Consider the following 15,745-nt stretch of genomic DNA (forward strand, 5'->3'; position numbering starts at 1 on the left):
GACTTATTTCCAGAACCACTACAGAAACAAAGGTCTTCTTCATACCTGAAAACCTGGCTAATGACGCACTCAAAGCTAACGCTAAAGCGCTGGTGATTAAGTTCATCCTTTTCGCAAAGACCAAGTAGGCCTACGGGAAAGCAAACAAACAAACAACAAATCAAGCGCAGATGTTCTCCGCATCTCCTAAACACACACGTGCCCACGCTGGGGTACGCTGACCCTCTGCAGCTCGGGATATAACCAGCCTCCAGCACCCGGGCCTCCAGGAGAGTCAATGGAGCGCTGCAGGAGCAACACAAGACGGCAAATCCACGTGGCTTCTGCCCGTGCCACAAGCTGCTGCCCCATCCCCTCCACGCAGCTCAGTCTTACCAATCCTAGTCTTCTCCTGTTGCTTTGCGCTTGCCAAACTGGTACAATTAAGGCATCAGTCTTCTCTCACTAACTCCTACGGACTGCAAACCCAGTCCTCTCTTCCTGCAGTTTCAGCTCAAAGCAATTTTTGGCTCAGCTTTCAAATGGGAGCAGTTTCGACACCAAAGTACTACTGACAGCAGAGACCAAAAAAACAATGTAGTGACACAAAGAGATGCTTAGCATCACGGATCAGATTACAAACGTGCTAATGCTGGAAAAAAAAACATTCTGATTTCGGACAGGGCAACATCCCCAGGTAACATTCAAAATGCTTGATGACTCTTACTGCTTCCTTAGAAACCCTTGAAAAGAACAAAACATAATTTGCAGCTTCTGCTTGAGAGAGGGCGTGCACGCTTTTAGCAAGACAGCCCCCAGCCCTAATGGGAGACTTCTGCCTGTTGCAGACATTATGCTGCATCTACATTTCCACCATTCTTCCCCCCTTGCACTAGCCCAGGACGTGCGTTCAGCAGCTGCCGTAGATGCAGACAGCATCCCTGCAGCTGAAAATCATCTCCATGTATAAATAGGGTTGCATAACACAGATGCCTCCAGAAGATGCCCACCCAGCAACAGCACCACCAGACGCCCCATGTTTGCAGCTGGATGCTGAAAAAAACAATAAAATAACACTTTGAACGAGCCCTCCCTGGTCGAGAGAGGAGCTGACACCCAGCAGGAGGCTTTCTAGCCCCAAAAGCCAAGGTTTCCGAGGGCCCAGAGGACAGTGGGATAAGCAGGTGCCTCCCTCCTGTGGCAGCCCGTGTGCGAATATGGGTGCTGGAGCAGAGGTGGCACAAGGCAAGAAGCTGCACACCCCCTATCAGCAAGGATCCGGGCAGATCTAAGGGAGCAGCGTTTACTAGGGCCAGCGCTGGTGCGTCCTCTGACGCTGCAGACACCAGAGCATCGAGCCCAAGGCCGAGGAGCTGCCCCTTTTGTCGGACCACAGCCCTGAGCCACCCTGAGCAGGATCCCCAGCCCGAGATACTTGCAGTCTTCTGCTGCTCGCTCCCTTTTGCACGTGCCGAGGCACCGCGAGAGCTCCCCTCTCTCCTGTCCATCAGGAGGAGGGACGCATTACTGCCCTGAGGACCGTGGCTTCGTCATTCACTGACTCGGGAGACCTTGAGCATCTGCAGCAGGCAGCTCTCCGAGGCATTTCCTGCGCTGCCGGTCCCTATCCCGCCGTCGGGGTGCCCCCACCTCCTCCAGGGACCTTGCTCAGGATTTCAGCTGGCAGGGAGTCCGAGGGCTCTCTCTACCAGCAGCAAAACTGGGCTGTTGCTAACGCTGCCGGCCCTCACAGCATGCCAGCAGGGCACAAATCATCCTAGAGAAACGGTCTCTTCTGCTGCTGGCTCACTGCTCCAGTGTCACCCTCTTTTTCTCCCCTCCACTCCGGGATGGAGCAGACAAGTCGGGCAAGACCCATGCCCCAGGACATCCTCCCACCCCTCCAGCACAAGGTGGGGAACACGGCACCCCCAAGTACCCTTTCCCTTCCCCTCCATCCCACATTTCAAGAAGATTTGGGTCCCGTGCAGAAAAAAATTGCTTCCAGAGCTGCGCCAAGCTGAGCGCTTTGTTTTTAAGAACAAGGTGCAGTCACCTCTTCAGCTGCCTCTCCTACTCCCACTTCAGGACAAAACGAGCCAACAGGCAAAGTGCTGACAAAGATGTGATTAAACTTGTAGGGCTGCTCCATTTGAATGGGACAATCCTAGCCACGGAGAGAGCAGATATCACGCAGACGAGCCCGTACTTCACGTCTAACAGTCCAGATTAAGCAACGAACCAGAGGGGCCAGGGCCAGAACCGCAGCAGCAGCTCAGCAGTGAATAAGTGAAGGCACAAGCTCACCTCGCAGGGGGTTTGTGCACGGGGCAGGAGGAAGAGCACTTGCTGAGGACTTGCTTTTCCTTCCAGCAGCGATCCGTGCCTGCCTCATGCAGAACCAGGGGGGATGGGAGAAGCCCTCCAGCATTTTGGGCCCCCAGCCACAGTCCTGTCCCCCTGCTACAGGTTTCTTGGGACTGTCAGCTCAGTTCTTTCTAATAAAGGCAGGAGGCACCACGCATCAGATGGGGAACAGACAGAGAGGTATGTGGGGCTGGGGAAAGACCTCTCCCCACCACAAAAATGCAGACAGCTTACCTGTCATACCCTGGGGGGGCTCTTCTGAGCAGTTCTTTTTTTCTTCTTTTCCAGAAAGGGAAAGAAGTGGGAAGCATCTCTGGGCGGTCAGTTAAAAAAAAACAAAAAACAAAACCCAGGCAGCAAGTAGATCTACGCTCTGTTGGCCTAACATACAAGCGCTTCCCCCCATTTCCTCACACTCTGCAGACGCCTCCTTGCTATTCCCTCAGACTTTCACGCCCCATCAATGAGAGAGGCAGGAGTTCAGGCCAGAGCCCATGCCCCAACGGGAAGAAAAGGTGAGGGAAGGGGACAACATGCACGATCCCCAAGCTAAGCCAGTCGCTGGCTTTCAGTCTGCCATCGAGGCAAGCAAATGCACAAGCCCCCAAACTGCTCTCTTTTCCCAGACCGAGAAGAGGGAGTCTATACTTAGAGTGCTGTTTACCAGACCAGAGTTGGGTTTTTTTCAAGTATTTTTACTTTTGAAGACAAACAGGCAAGAAAAACAGGTACAAACCCAGAAGCAAACCATGAGCAAGGGCCAGCACTGCAGCAACGTTGCTCACGTGGTTTGGCTGAAGGGTGCATCGCACCTTCTGCTGCCTCGTCCCCGGAGCCAGCACAGCCGCCTGCAGCCTGGGCCCCTTGAAAAGAAACCCCGGAGGAAATGCTGGAGGATGCCTGTACCAGGTACAATCCCTTCTCATACAGCTTCAAAGCGATACCCCAACAGGCATGGCTTTTTCCTGGCTTATTTCAAGGGCACCCACGTTCATGGCCTTGTGTTAACAAGGGCTGCTTTGTTAAAAACAGGGCTCGTTTTCTAATTTAACGAAGATGGAAACCAAGGTACGGCTGGGGATGCTCTCATCATTTCAGAAGACCTTATTTGTGTATTACACAGCTACAACTTCCAAGAAACTCACCTACCACACACACCACGTGTTGGTAACTGCACTTGCTCAGGGGCCCTTTTCACCAGAGGGCTCTGGTGGCAGCTTTCCTGCATCCCCTCGCTGGACGTTGTCCTTCAGTCCCTCCGCTTTTCCACAGCTGCCGCGGGCCAGGCACACTTACACGCGAGGCAGCGTTACTGCCTCCCGGCAGCAAACAAAAACAGAAGAGAGATTGAGTTTCCCCAGTAACCCAGCAGGCAGTTTATCTTCATCTGAGGCCATAACACTTCATAAACATTTACCAAGTGTTTTTTTCCCCCCCCCCTACACACTCAGCTTCTTCCCACAAGCTCAGGGCACCTACAAATCCTCGGCTGGGGACTTGTCCCACGCTTCCCCTTCGAAGGGCGACTGCTTGTAGGGGCAAGGAAGACGGCTGAAGCCCAGCAGTACAATCTGCTTCTCTCCTGCCTCAGGCCTTTCTCGGCCCGTGGCAAGCCCCGCACATAACCTACACACCGGATGTATGATCCGTAACGATGCTGCTGCCAAATTTCCAGCTCACATTATCTGCAGAGAAATGCACGCAGTCATCACAAAATCTGGCGCAGACCATCAGAAATTTAGCAAGAAAGGAGAAATCAGCACTTGGGAACGGCTGTAGTGGAGGATGCTGTCTCATACGCCCTGTGACATGCTCACAAGGACACGACATCCCTTATGCCACAGTATTTGGCATGAGGCTTGCGCCTTTCTGCTCGTATGGCAAGGCACCAGAAACCCCTAATGAATTCTAATGAATTTCAAGGCATCGTAATGCAAAAAAATAAAATTAAACAAAACATAAAGCTTCTCCCCAGCAGCCCTCACAATGCACGCACACCAAACACAAGCTACTACCCAGCAGTTGCAGCCATTTCAAGAAAACGCCACCAGTTGTGCAACGAGCTGAAACAACAAAGCTCAGGGCAGCAGCGAAGCAAACCTTTGCTGGCGATTAGACCTCAACCCTCCTCGTCCTGCAGCTGTGGTCCCACTGGAGGCAGACAGCAGCAGCCAGAGGGCACCCGACCAAAGATCCACCCGGGCTAGATCCTGGCCACGCTGGTCCCCAAAAGCCACCACCAGCAGCAGAAGGGGAATAGCAAGGCATCACGGGATGCAATAACGAGGTGGTACCAGGAAGGTCGGAGAGCTGGCACGGGTAAGGATGGGACTTCAGGAAGTGCTGCCAACACTTCAGCTCTGCGCCTCGCTTGGCACATTTGGGAAAGACCTTTAACACCAGTATTTGTATTTTTTAGGTTTATTACCAGAGGAAAAAGAGAATATTCCAGCACGGCAAGCCCTGAAGCTAAAATTACAAACGTATAACTGACGAGTTCAGAAGCAGTTGGTGTAACTCGGATCCCACAACGAGAGGTCCCCAGCATTATCGACTGTCAACAATTATTACTCACTAGACACACAACACAGCTTTGTTCCCAACTGGAAGCCACAACTGCAGGCGGCAGGAATTGCTACCAAAGGCAAAACACAAAGCACAGCCTCGCCACGCCAAATGTTCTCCAAAGGGAGACACAGGAGTGGACACAGAAGCCGTATCTTCGCCGACACCCTTTCAAACAAACAAACAGAAATGAAGAGTGCATGCCCCAAAGGAGGGGGCCAGCAAGGAGAGGGTACCCCAAAGAGGCACTAGGTGACCGTTCCAGGCTTAATGCGTGCTTAATGAAACGTTTTGTTCATTAGTTATTGAACTTTCATTAGCACTTGGAGGGAACGCTACACGCAGAAAAGATGAAATACAATCAATTTCTCCTGAAATTGCATATATTTCCCCACATTAATCCTCGACAAGTTCTTCCCAACTGATATTAAGCACCAAATCAATTAACACTAATTGCTCACCTTACTTTCACAGAGGAAGCTTCACACCTCAGCAAGCCTCAAAAAAACAAAAAAAGATTTTTTTTCCAGATACTTGCCTGGTCTTTTTATATTCATTTAGCTCTGCACTTAATTATTTTGGCAAGTAACTGTGTCAGCTCAAGTTTCCTTATTCATTACCCTTTTGCAGAGCGAGAGCACAAAGCAATCACGTTTTTATAACCGCACAGCCGCTAGCGACAGAATAAACAAAGTTTTCTCTGAATCACGGGGTGAAATCCCCAACCCATTGACTTCATTAGCAGTCTTGCCATTAAATTAATACGACTGGTCCGACTTTCCCAGGAGACAACGCTGACCAAGCGAGGAAACGTATTTTGCCAGTAACAAGCGAGCCTAGCAGGATTTAGGTTCACCTTTCTCATAGATGCAGCACGTACATTTATCACGCACATTTTTAACACATGCCATCCAGATAGCACAGAGTAAACAGGAGCCACATTTGTCATCCCCCGCTGTAGGAGTGCAACAGGTTTTCTCACCACCACGTGATGAATCTTCAGAGGTTTTTCTCCCTACACTCCACATAACCACATTATACCTCAACATCCCCCTCCCCTGCTAACAGGACTTAATTCTTTTTCCTCTTTTCTAAACACAGGTCCATTACTGTCTGCAAGACAAACAAGACAAATAGCTTCACAAAAGAAGTGACTTAATGCAGACGGTCTTTCTTCCCGGTCAGAGCCGTGCAGAAAGTGCTGCCAAAGCAGCTCTGCAAAGCACAGCTGGGACCCACGCTGCCTCCACGGGTCCGTGCGCCTCTGAGCACCCCGTGGCCAGGGGCAAGGGGGGTGCCAGCGCCCCTCAGCCTCCGGGAGGGCTCTTTGGCTTTATCGTGGAGCTGCAGCTAAGCTCAAGCCTTCTGCAGCCAAGGACGTCTCAAGCTGAGTTAGTTACACGGTGGGAACCCAACAGCCTCACCTCAAAACGCCTCTCTAGTCGTCCACTTTGTGCACTTCCTGCACCGCTTTGCTGCCTTTTCTCCCCTCCCTCTCACTTGGTCTTGGCTAATACTGCGGGGAACCCAAGCCTCTGCAGGGAAGATGCTTAACCTTTATTTTGTTCTTGGGTTGGAACAAGTCAAGTATCGCTGTCATGCGGCTCTGTCACCGTAACAGCACTCCACCTTGTTGCACAGCAGACATCAAATCCTCCGGAACAAAAAACAGTCCCCTCTTAAAAGCATGACGGTAAAGGTGCATCGTATTAAGGGGAAAATAAACCAAAACAGCCCTATCTGTGGGTTTGCTTGTTTGTTTTTTTGGCTAAGGTTCTCCAGATTACCTGTCACACACGTAGCAATTTTGAAAGCGCCTCTGACATTGTGCCACCGAGACACCCACCCAAACACTAGGGCAGGTCCACGATGAAGGAACAAGCACCAAACGGAGGCATCATGAGAGTTATGCCAACACGGAAAAAAACACAGGTAGGGCACGAATTAAGGTCTTACTAATAAAAACATCAAAGAGAACCAAAACTCTCCAGGAACTTGGTGTGCAGCTAGTAAGCAGTACTCTGCAGGCTTTGAGACATGCTGCTGATAAGCAGAAAGCAAAGAGATGGCAGGAGCTGGCGCAACCCAAGCGGCAAGATGCAGATCACCCGACTTTCTAGAAGAACAAAGGGAACCAAGTGTGATGGACTAAGGCAGGAGATCATCCAAAACAAGGAAAATGTTGCTGCTACAATAACGGATGGGCCTGACAGACACGCAGCAACTGGGTCCAAGCAGAAACTGCTCCCACCTGCTGAAAGCCTGGTGCTTGGCGGTGCGTCACTTACCAGGGAGGGCAGACAGCCAGGCAGGGGGATAATGTGATTGCAAATCCAGAGGGGCCACACAGGCTACTGTACAAGAACGCTGGGGGGGAAAAAAAGTCAAAACATGAAGGTAGAATTTCTGTAACAACATCACAAGTTTTCTCTCTGTGTGTAAAGAGGGACGAGATAAAGGGGATCAAGGTATTCGTGTTCTTGCAGAGTAATGCTGATAAAGCAGGAAGCCGTGGACAAACTATTAGGCCACGGCTCTCTGGCATGAGGTTTTAAATCTTCAGATATACGAAGTTTTGAGTGAGAGATGAGAGATGTTTTCCAGCTGTGGTTTAGCTTTAGCCTAGAGATATGCAGTTGCTCTACAAAGGTAGTTCCTAAGAATACTTTTTTTTTTTTAAAAAGCAACAAAAGGAGAGGAAACTCCAGTCATCCAAGAGTGCTATCGTCAGCCAGGCTGAGATTAAACAGCAAAGCACTGACTGAAGAGGATGCAGGATGAGACAGGAAAAAGACTTCTTTCCTTCGGTAGTTGGTTCGGGTTGCAGATCTCCCAAGGAGGCTGTGGAGCCCGTGTGGTTTTACCTGGGGAGAGCAGGAGAGCAGTTCCTCTCTGAAAATACACTTTAGAACAAAGAGAGAAGGGAAAGGCCTTTCCCCTGACAGCAGGAAACGCTGCCGCAGCCCCCCGTTCCCCATTGAAGGGCAAATCTGCCCCCACCAGCGTGAGGGCTTTCCACGAGCCCTGCCATCGGCAACCTGACTGCACAGCCCGGACCTCTTTGCAGCCAGGTCTTTGTCCCCGTTCTGCGAAGGGAAGGAGGGCCCTGCCCTTCAGGAAGGGGCACGCTTGGCCAGAGCAAGCGAGCTGTCAATGAGGCAGCGATCGCTCGGCGAAATGGCGCAAACAGGATGGCAGATGCGCGCTGCCAGCATCCGTGGCATGAGAGTAATAATTTTAAAGTGCTGCTCGATGTTTCTCTGATGAAGCTATTTTCAGCCGCTTTGAATCTTCTTCAGAAAAGCCAGTCTTTCTGAAGCAAAAAACAGTCGTGACTGCTCTGGGCTCGGATGTATGCATGTAATCAGTTCAGGTGTTTAAATTATTTATCCACGAAGAGGAAAACTGTACTAACCTTCGGAACAGAACATATGAAAGGGAAAAACAATTAAACATAAAGACATGCTGAATAATATGAAGCAGTACGGAGTTCTCCGATGCAGACGGTAACTACGGCCAAAGGTTTTAAAAAACAAATCAAGAAAAACCCCTTTTGCTTAAAGACATAATGAGTACCAAATATGCATTTTATTGCGGCCTGGTCTGCAAAATTCAAAATACAGAAGTTTGCTGCATTCTTCACGACCTACGCTTACGTGAGTATGTGTGACATCCAGTGCTCTGGACCAGACCATCTCTCCTCATCACCTGCCAGCAGACATAACCCCTTTGCCTTCCCTCTTTGATCTTGCCTTTCTCCTCCTGTCTCTCCTCTCCAGGCCACAGCTGCCAGGAGACCTCCCAGGCGGAAGATACACAGGGTGGGAGCGACCCCGCAGCCTGGTGAGATGGCTCCCTGCAGTACTTACCCCAGAAGACACTGCTCAGGAGCTAAAGCTGCTGGTCCCCAGGCAGACCAAGCAGCTGCGGTGACGCACCAGGTCCATCCTCACGAGCACGCCGCCTTCCCTCCGCCCCTCGCTCCCTGCCCACTCCTCTAAGGGAAGAGGTTCCTAAAACAAGGCTGAGGTTAATGGATTGGGCATCTCGTTCCAGCTCGCGGATGCTCGCTTGCTCAGACTTGGCTTTATCCACTGACGTTAATGGAGGAGTTCAGAAAAAAGTGTACTTATATTGCAGGCTGGTGAAAGGTAAAACCGGATGCCCTGACGCCAAGACGGATGCATTTACCACACAACGCTGAACCCCAGCACCAGTACCTTTATTTGCAAAGACACAGCCAATTAAGTTGATAGCACGGCACACACAGGCAGTCTCTGAGCACCCAAGGAAAGAAATAGGTGGTTATTCCCATGAAAACCGAGCCCTTCTCCTGGTTTGTTACTGTCTCTCTCTGCTTTACCACCCGGCAGGCAGCGCTGCCAGCCGTGGAGGTGGGGGGCAGCAGCCACTGACAACAGCCTGCTCCTAGGCAAACGATCTAAAGCCCTTCCTCAGCCTGCACAGTATCGCAAAGATTGGGCTGATTACATCGAAAACGAGCTCCCCACCTCTGGAAAGGAGACCCGGTAAGAAGTTCAAGGTATTTCAATTTACTTCAAGCCATTACCAGCTGCTGCTTCAATCACGTTGCTTCTATAATCTGGGCAGCGTACCAAAGATCACAAAGGTTTGGGTTTAAGTTTCATTTAAAAACCTCCTCGCAGGAGAAGAATCATTCCTCCATTTTGTTAAGCAAAAACCACAGGCTGCTGACAATGCTATTACAGGCGGCAACATCAATGGAACATTATATGTATATATATAAAACACATAAAGAAAAATATTGAGCTGGAAGGCTACTAACAAAAATAGCAAGGAAGACCCCTGGGACGTTCTCTTTGCAATTCCTTTTTACTCAAGCCAACGCTTAAAGCCTCCTGCCTCAGATTCCCAGGTAGCCTACAAACCACTTTACGGCATCGTTGCCCACACCAATCTGGCTGTCCAGTCGAGCAGTTTATAAGGGAACGACATGCCTGTTACTGACAACGTTCTCCGCAGGGCAAGGAGAAAACCCACAACGCAGATGCATCAACTTTTTCGAAAGTAACATCGGCTCGACCCGAGTTACAATGGGAAAGTGACCTGTTTTGACGCTGAAGGTCCTTGGCATGACTGCTCAGAGCAAAACCATCTGTGAAACTGCACGAGGGATCCAGTTTCACACGGAGCAGCAGCCAAAGAGATAATGCGTATATTAAACGGTCTCCAGCACCACGGTCTGCCCAACTGCTCCCACCTCCAGGGGATCCCGAGTCCCCTTCTTCTTAGGATCGACTCTCCAGCCACAGTAACCCTTCACTTGACGCTTGGTTTCAGCCTGCATCAGCCTTTTTACTCATTCTTGCCCAACTGCACTTTTGCCATTAGTACTTTTTATAAATACAGATGAGATTAAAAAAAAGCACTTCCATTCTCTCCCCCTACCCCCCCTTTTTTAAGCCTTATGCTGTAACTCTAAGGATAATTACTTTGGGGGCTGAAATTTCCTATTCTTGTTCTCATCCCAGAAGCACACACCTGAAGAAGATCTGCTTGGTCATAGAAGGTTTTTACACGTATTCTCAGATAGGTAAGCCCAGCTGCTTTGCTAGCAGTAGCTAAAAACCACAGGATTTAAGAAAGGAAAATTGGACGTGATGTTCCATGTTTTAGTTAACAGCCTTCGTAGACGCAAACCTCCAGTTGCTCTGGAAACTGCAGCTCGGACACCACCACGTATATACATCAACCTGCTGGCTATACACGTTAGCAGCTCCTCACGCTCACGTGACAGGGACTTTTAGCCATGAGCGCTGCATCCTGGTCCTCCCTAGGTGGCAATACGTCCCGTAGCCCTCAGCGCAGCTCTCCGGCTGCATTTCCTTCATGCCTCAAAAGCCGTGCGGACCTACTGTCACAACAACAGCCCTTCAGATAAGGGAGAGATGGAAACACACGCGGTTGCTTCCAGGATATGCCAGGGGTTCAAAGCGCGGCTGCTTCTTCCTGCGTTTGTGGAAGCTGGAAGCAAACGGAGGGCTCGGAGGATGAGCGAACACGGTGGACGAGTGGGACACGGTGCACGGCTCCGCCAGCGGCTGGTTCTGGAGGAGACGGGAGGAAGGCTGGAGCTGGCAGCGGAGCAAGAGGGCAATTGGTGAAAGGGAGTGGAGGGAGATGCTCAGAAGAGGAGTAGGAGGAACGAGCACTGGATGCTCGTGGAAGAGGATTTGACACAGCACAAGAAGCCAGATTAAAAGAAAAAAAAAAAAAGGAAAATATTACATACGTAGTAAATGGCCTGAGTGCCGGTTGCTGTGGAAACCGTAACTTTGAATTCAGCGGCTAAAACCCCTAGCATTTCTATTTATACCACACACCTCACTACGGCACGAGAACTTGGAGAAAGGGAGAGCTCCAGCACCAAACAGGTTCCCCCCTGTGGCACGCAGAGGTCCTTTAAACTGTGCGTTAATTGGTCGTTTGATCGAGTCCCTTCCGATGCTCCTGGCCACGAATGACCACCCTGCATGCGTACCTCTGACAGAAAGCCACCGCCACCTCCCAAGCAAGGCCAGGTGAACCACCGAAGAGATGCCGAGCTGGACTCACAGAAACCTACTGCAGCCTAGAACAGCTAGAGAAGCCAGAAGGGCCATTTGAGATGGCAGTATTTGTTTCTTTTATGGCAAATTAGAGTGAGCTCTATGTGAGCTTAAGGAGGGAGAGATCTCAAAGTCATTGACCGCTAAACTGATGCTGAGCACCCCACTTGCTTAAGGCCTCCAAAATATTGCCTGTAGTGTACTGGAAAGCGTAGATTGGTCATCAAGGCAACAACACCGATAACAGGGAGCCCTCATTTGGGAGAGCCTCTATGAAAACGCTTCAGGTCATTTAGCTGCCCGTTAGGAAAATGGCTTTTCCTCCCTGGGGGCAGCACTGCCCTGGGACACCGGCTGTCCCCGCTGCCCTCCCATCACCAGGACAGCGGACCCAAGCCCCCACCGCACCTCCCTGGCGCCGCTGCGCAGCCTGGAAGGGCAGCAGCCCCCAGGGCTCTCCCACCCACCCGCGGGGCTCACCTGGCGGCAGCTGCGCACGGCCGGACAGACGGAGAGGCGCTGACGGACGGACGGACGGACGGACTGAGGGGGCCGGGGTCGCCTCACGCCCCCCCCAGGCCCCGCTCCCGGCGGACAAAAGCGGGGCGGCCGCCGCCGCCGGGCTCCCCTCACAGCCACGGCCGGCAGCGGCGGGGCCGTCGCGGTGCTGGCGGCGGCTCCCAGGCCCGTGGGGCCCCTCACGGCCGCCGCCGCTGCCCCGCCTCGGCCCGGCCCCGGAGCGCTCAGAGCGCGGAGCCGCCGCCGGGAGGCGCCGCTGCCATGTTGCGGCCGCCAGCGCCGCGAGGGGGGCGGTGCCGACGGGCGCCATGGAGACGGGTCTCCCATTGGCCGCGGCGGCGATCAATCGCGGCCCGGCGGGCCAATGGGAGGAGGAGGCGGCCAGCAGCGCGGCGTTCGGACTGGGGATGGTGTGGCACAACGGCACACGCGGCGCGCGCGGGGAGCGGAGGGGAGGGGGGGGGGCGAAGTTCGCGCGCGCGGTGGGATTGGCTGAGGGCGGGGGGTGCGAGGCCGCCTCGAGCTTCCCGCGCTGCGGGGCTCGCGCCCGGCCCGCCCTGAGGGGAGCCCTCGCGGCGCCCGCCCCTGTCAGCGCCTCACGCCTCAGCCCTCGGCCCCCAGAGTATGTCCTAAGTGCCCTCATGAACAAACACGTGTTGAAATGTGCCACGAACCTTGCCAAGCACGCCTGTAATAAAGCATTTCGAGGTGGAAGCGCCTCCCCGCTTTGAACGTGGCGATGGGGAAATCCAAGTCAGTCCTCACCAACGCTCGCATCTCTGTCAAATAAAGTATTTGCTTTCACATCCAAATATTGACCCTCCCTTTAAAAAGAATAATCAAAATCTCCCTAATTGTAATGTTGCTTGCAAAATCCAAACACAAACTATCAGTTTTCTTTGTCAAGACGTTGATTAATGTTAGGAATTAAATGGCATTACCACACTGGGCACTGTAGTCAAGCCACTTAACCAGCAAGATTAAATGCAGGCCCTTCCCCAGCATTGATTTTTAGGAGAAATCCCCCAATGATTGAGCACAAAGTCTTACTAAAATTTGGTAGTGTGCTACAGCCCTGGATTAGGAGATTTCAGCTAGTCACTCGGCCATTCAGAACAATCGTGGGAACCCAAACATGCAGCAGCCATCCCAGGCACACGGTTGGTTTTATACCTCACAGACAATAGCATAACTTAAAAGCAGATCTTCAAGGTGTCCACTTATGAACAAGAGTACCTCATCAGACTATAGGTTGCACATCAAAATCCACAGGTAGCCGAGAGCCATGCTAGACTAGCCCCAGCCACCACAGCCTTTCTATCACACCTAGGACCACAAGGGGAAGTCATCCCAGACCTACCTGAGAACCTTCTGGGATGAAAAGCCTGGTTTGGTAGATGAGGGGAGAGCAGTGGATATTGTCTACCCAGACTTCAGTAAGGCCTTTGACACTGCCCCCCTTAAGGTCCTCATAGACTCAACTAATGAAGTATGGGCTGGATGAGTAATGTAGACTGGCTGAACAGCCAAGCCCAGAGGATGGTGGTCAGTGGTACAAAATCTAGTTGGAGGTCAGCAACTAATAGTATACCGCAGGGGTCAATACTGGTTCCAGTCCTGTCCAACATCTTCATTAATGATCAGGATGATGGGGCGGATTGCGCCCTCAACAAGTTTGCTGATGACACAAAACAGGGAGGAGGGGCTGATACACCAGAGGGTCACGCTGCCACCCACAGGGACCTTGACAGGCTGGTGTAAGGGGCTGGCAGGAACCTCATGGTGTTCAACAAAGGGAAGTTCAAGGTCCTGCAGCTGGGGAGGAACAACCTTAGGCACCACGAGAACATGCTGGAGAGCAGCTTGGCAGAAAAGGACCAGGGGGTGCTGGTGGACACCAAGTTGAGCATTGGTCAGCAATGTGCCCATGCCTCAAAGAAGGCCGTTGGTATCTTGGGCTGCTTTAGATGTGGGCTGCTGGCTTGGCTGAGTGGAGCCAGGCAATGCTGATTTGTAGAGGAGCAAGTCATCACCTGCCAACTAAAGCTGGTGGTGACCTGCTGTCCTGCCGAGTTGTGATTCTTTAAGGTCTCACAGTTGGGTTGTAGTTGCATGGTTAACTTGATTTGTAACTCCAGTCTGATTTGCCATTTTGGAAAACTTCTGGAGAAAGGGAAAGGAAAAAAAAGAAAAAAGAAAAAAAAAAGAAAAAAAAATAGAGAGAGTGGGGGAGGAACACCGTTTCAAACATCAGCCAAAGTGGAACTACCAAGCAGAAGATCCCCCATGCATAGAGGCCTCTTTGCCCAAGCAGTGGTTGAGGAAAGCTGCATCACTTCCTAGGCTTGACCAACAACACCCAGCAGCATAGCGCTTTGACAATGAGCCATCCTTACAGAGCAAAATCAGGACAAGGAGCCAAACGCTCCCCCCTCATGTGATGCAGCAAAGAAGAGCCAGAAGGACTAAATTAAGCTCAGCATGCTGAACTGTCCATGCGTTACAGATGAGAATACAAAGCTGCCACCCCACACGGTAAACAAAGCAATTCAGAGAGAGCTTCCTCAAAATGAGTCAGGGGAAGGGAGAAAAGCAGAGGTGAGTGGAGGCATTTTCTGGAGGGTTGAGGTAGGCAGCGCAGTGCAGAAATTTCTTACTGCGTGGGGCACAGGTGGCATAAGTGGGACTGTAACTCACAGGAGAGTGAAGCTGAAAGGGACCGGCAGCCTCTAGTCCAATCTCCTGCTCAAAACAAGGCTAATTTCAACATCAGGGAGGTTGTGCAGGGACTTGCCCTGGTACTGGGGCAAAACTGCTCATGGTTGGCATCCAAAGGAGAAATCCCTCAGCTGCCAGCATGCTTTGAGACAAACACAAGGCCATAAACCAAGCGATCATCCAGCAGCTCCTACTGCATCCTGCCTCCTCCATTTCTCAGCCTATGGCTCCTGAAGGGCACCCTGCAGCCTCCAGGCTCCTCTCACACCCAATAACCGCTCTCTCCTGTGTGCCCTCTGCAATACATGAAGAAGAATGATGAAGAAGACCTAAGGGTGAAGCAAGGGCAGGATATTTCCTAGCAGAGGAGGGAGCTCAGCTCCCAGCCCCATGCACCACCCTGCTCTGCCAATGCTTCTGTCAGCGCTGGGCAGAAAGATGGGTCCAGAGGCCAAAAACCCCTCGGTCAGGTACGTGTGGGTGGACGGCGGCTCCTCAGCAGACCTGCCTGCGGAGCTGGGGCTCACGCCAGCTAATAGAGGCATGTTTTTAAGTAATCCCACTTCATTAGCAACTTTTCCAGGGCCTGGGTCTATAATGAGTGAAACCCATTAGTCATCTGACAGCTCTAGTTATTCTGCATGTCAAGTCCTATCTCTTCATTTAAACATCCAGACTGTTATGGCAAGCTGGTGTGCTAGTTGTACCCCTCCACCTACTCTCTGCTAATTTAAAGGTTGTTATTTTTGGCTCGCCGTAATCGTGTGCATAGAAAGCTTGGTTTCCTCCAAATTTTTTTAAAAGGAAGCAGAGTGAGGGACTGAACAGAAAACTCCCCTTGCTAAATGCCATTTGCCCAACATCAGGAAACCTTGTTTTCAGGTAATTTACCATAAGTAAAGCATCCACCTATGATGATTGTGTCTGAGTTTATGAACTGAGTTGCAAAAAACAGTTGTTTTTGGCACAGCTGGAACATGGGGCACCCAGGAGTAGCTCACTCAGGA

At 51.5% G+C, this 15,745-nt stretch overlaps 1 protein-coding gene across 6 annotated transcripts in view; it reads right to left on the bottom strand.

Annotated features, from left to right (window-relative positions):
* Positions 1 to 12,218, bottom strand: part of TIAM1 (TIAM Rac1 associated GEF 1) — a 176,693-nt gene extending 164,475 nt beyond the window's left edge. For 2 of the 6 annotated variants that reach the window (XM_040576809.1, XM_040576789.1), the window contains exon 1: positions 11,982 to 12,218. The gene's annotated coding sequence lies outside the window, so the exon portion shown is untranslated. The remainder of the gene's footprint in view (positions 1 to 11,981) is intronic. The other 4 variants (XM_040576799.1, XM_040576778.1, XM_040576841.1 and 1 more) reach the window with 3 other exon arrangements.
* Positions 12,219 to 15,745: the final 3,527 nt, after the last annotated feature.

This window comes from Cygnus olor, chromosome 1 (assembly GCF_009769625.2).
Source record: "Cygnus olor isolate bCygOlo1 chromosome 1, bCygOlo1.pri.v2, whole genome shotgun sequence".
Lineage (NCBI taxonomy): Eukaryota > Metazoa > Chordata > Aves > Anseriformes > Anatidae > Cygnus > Cygnus olor.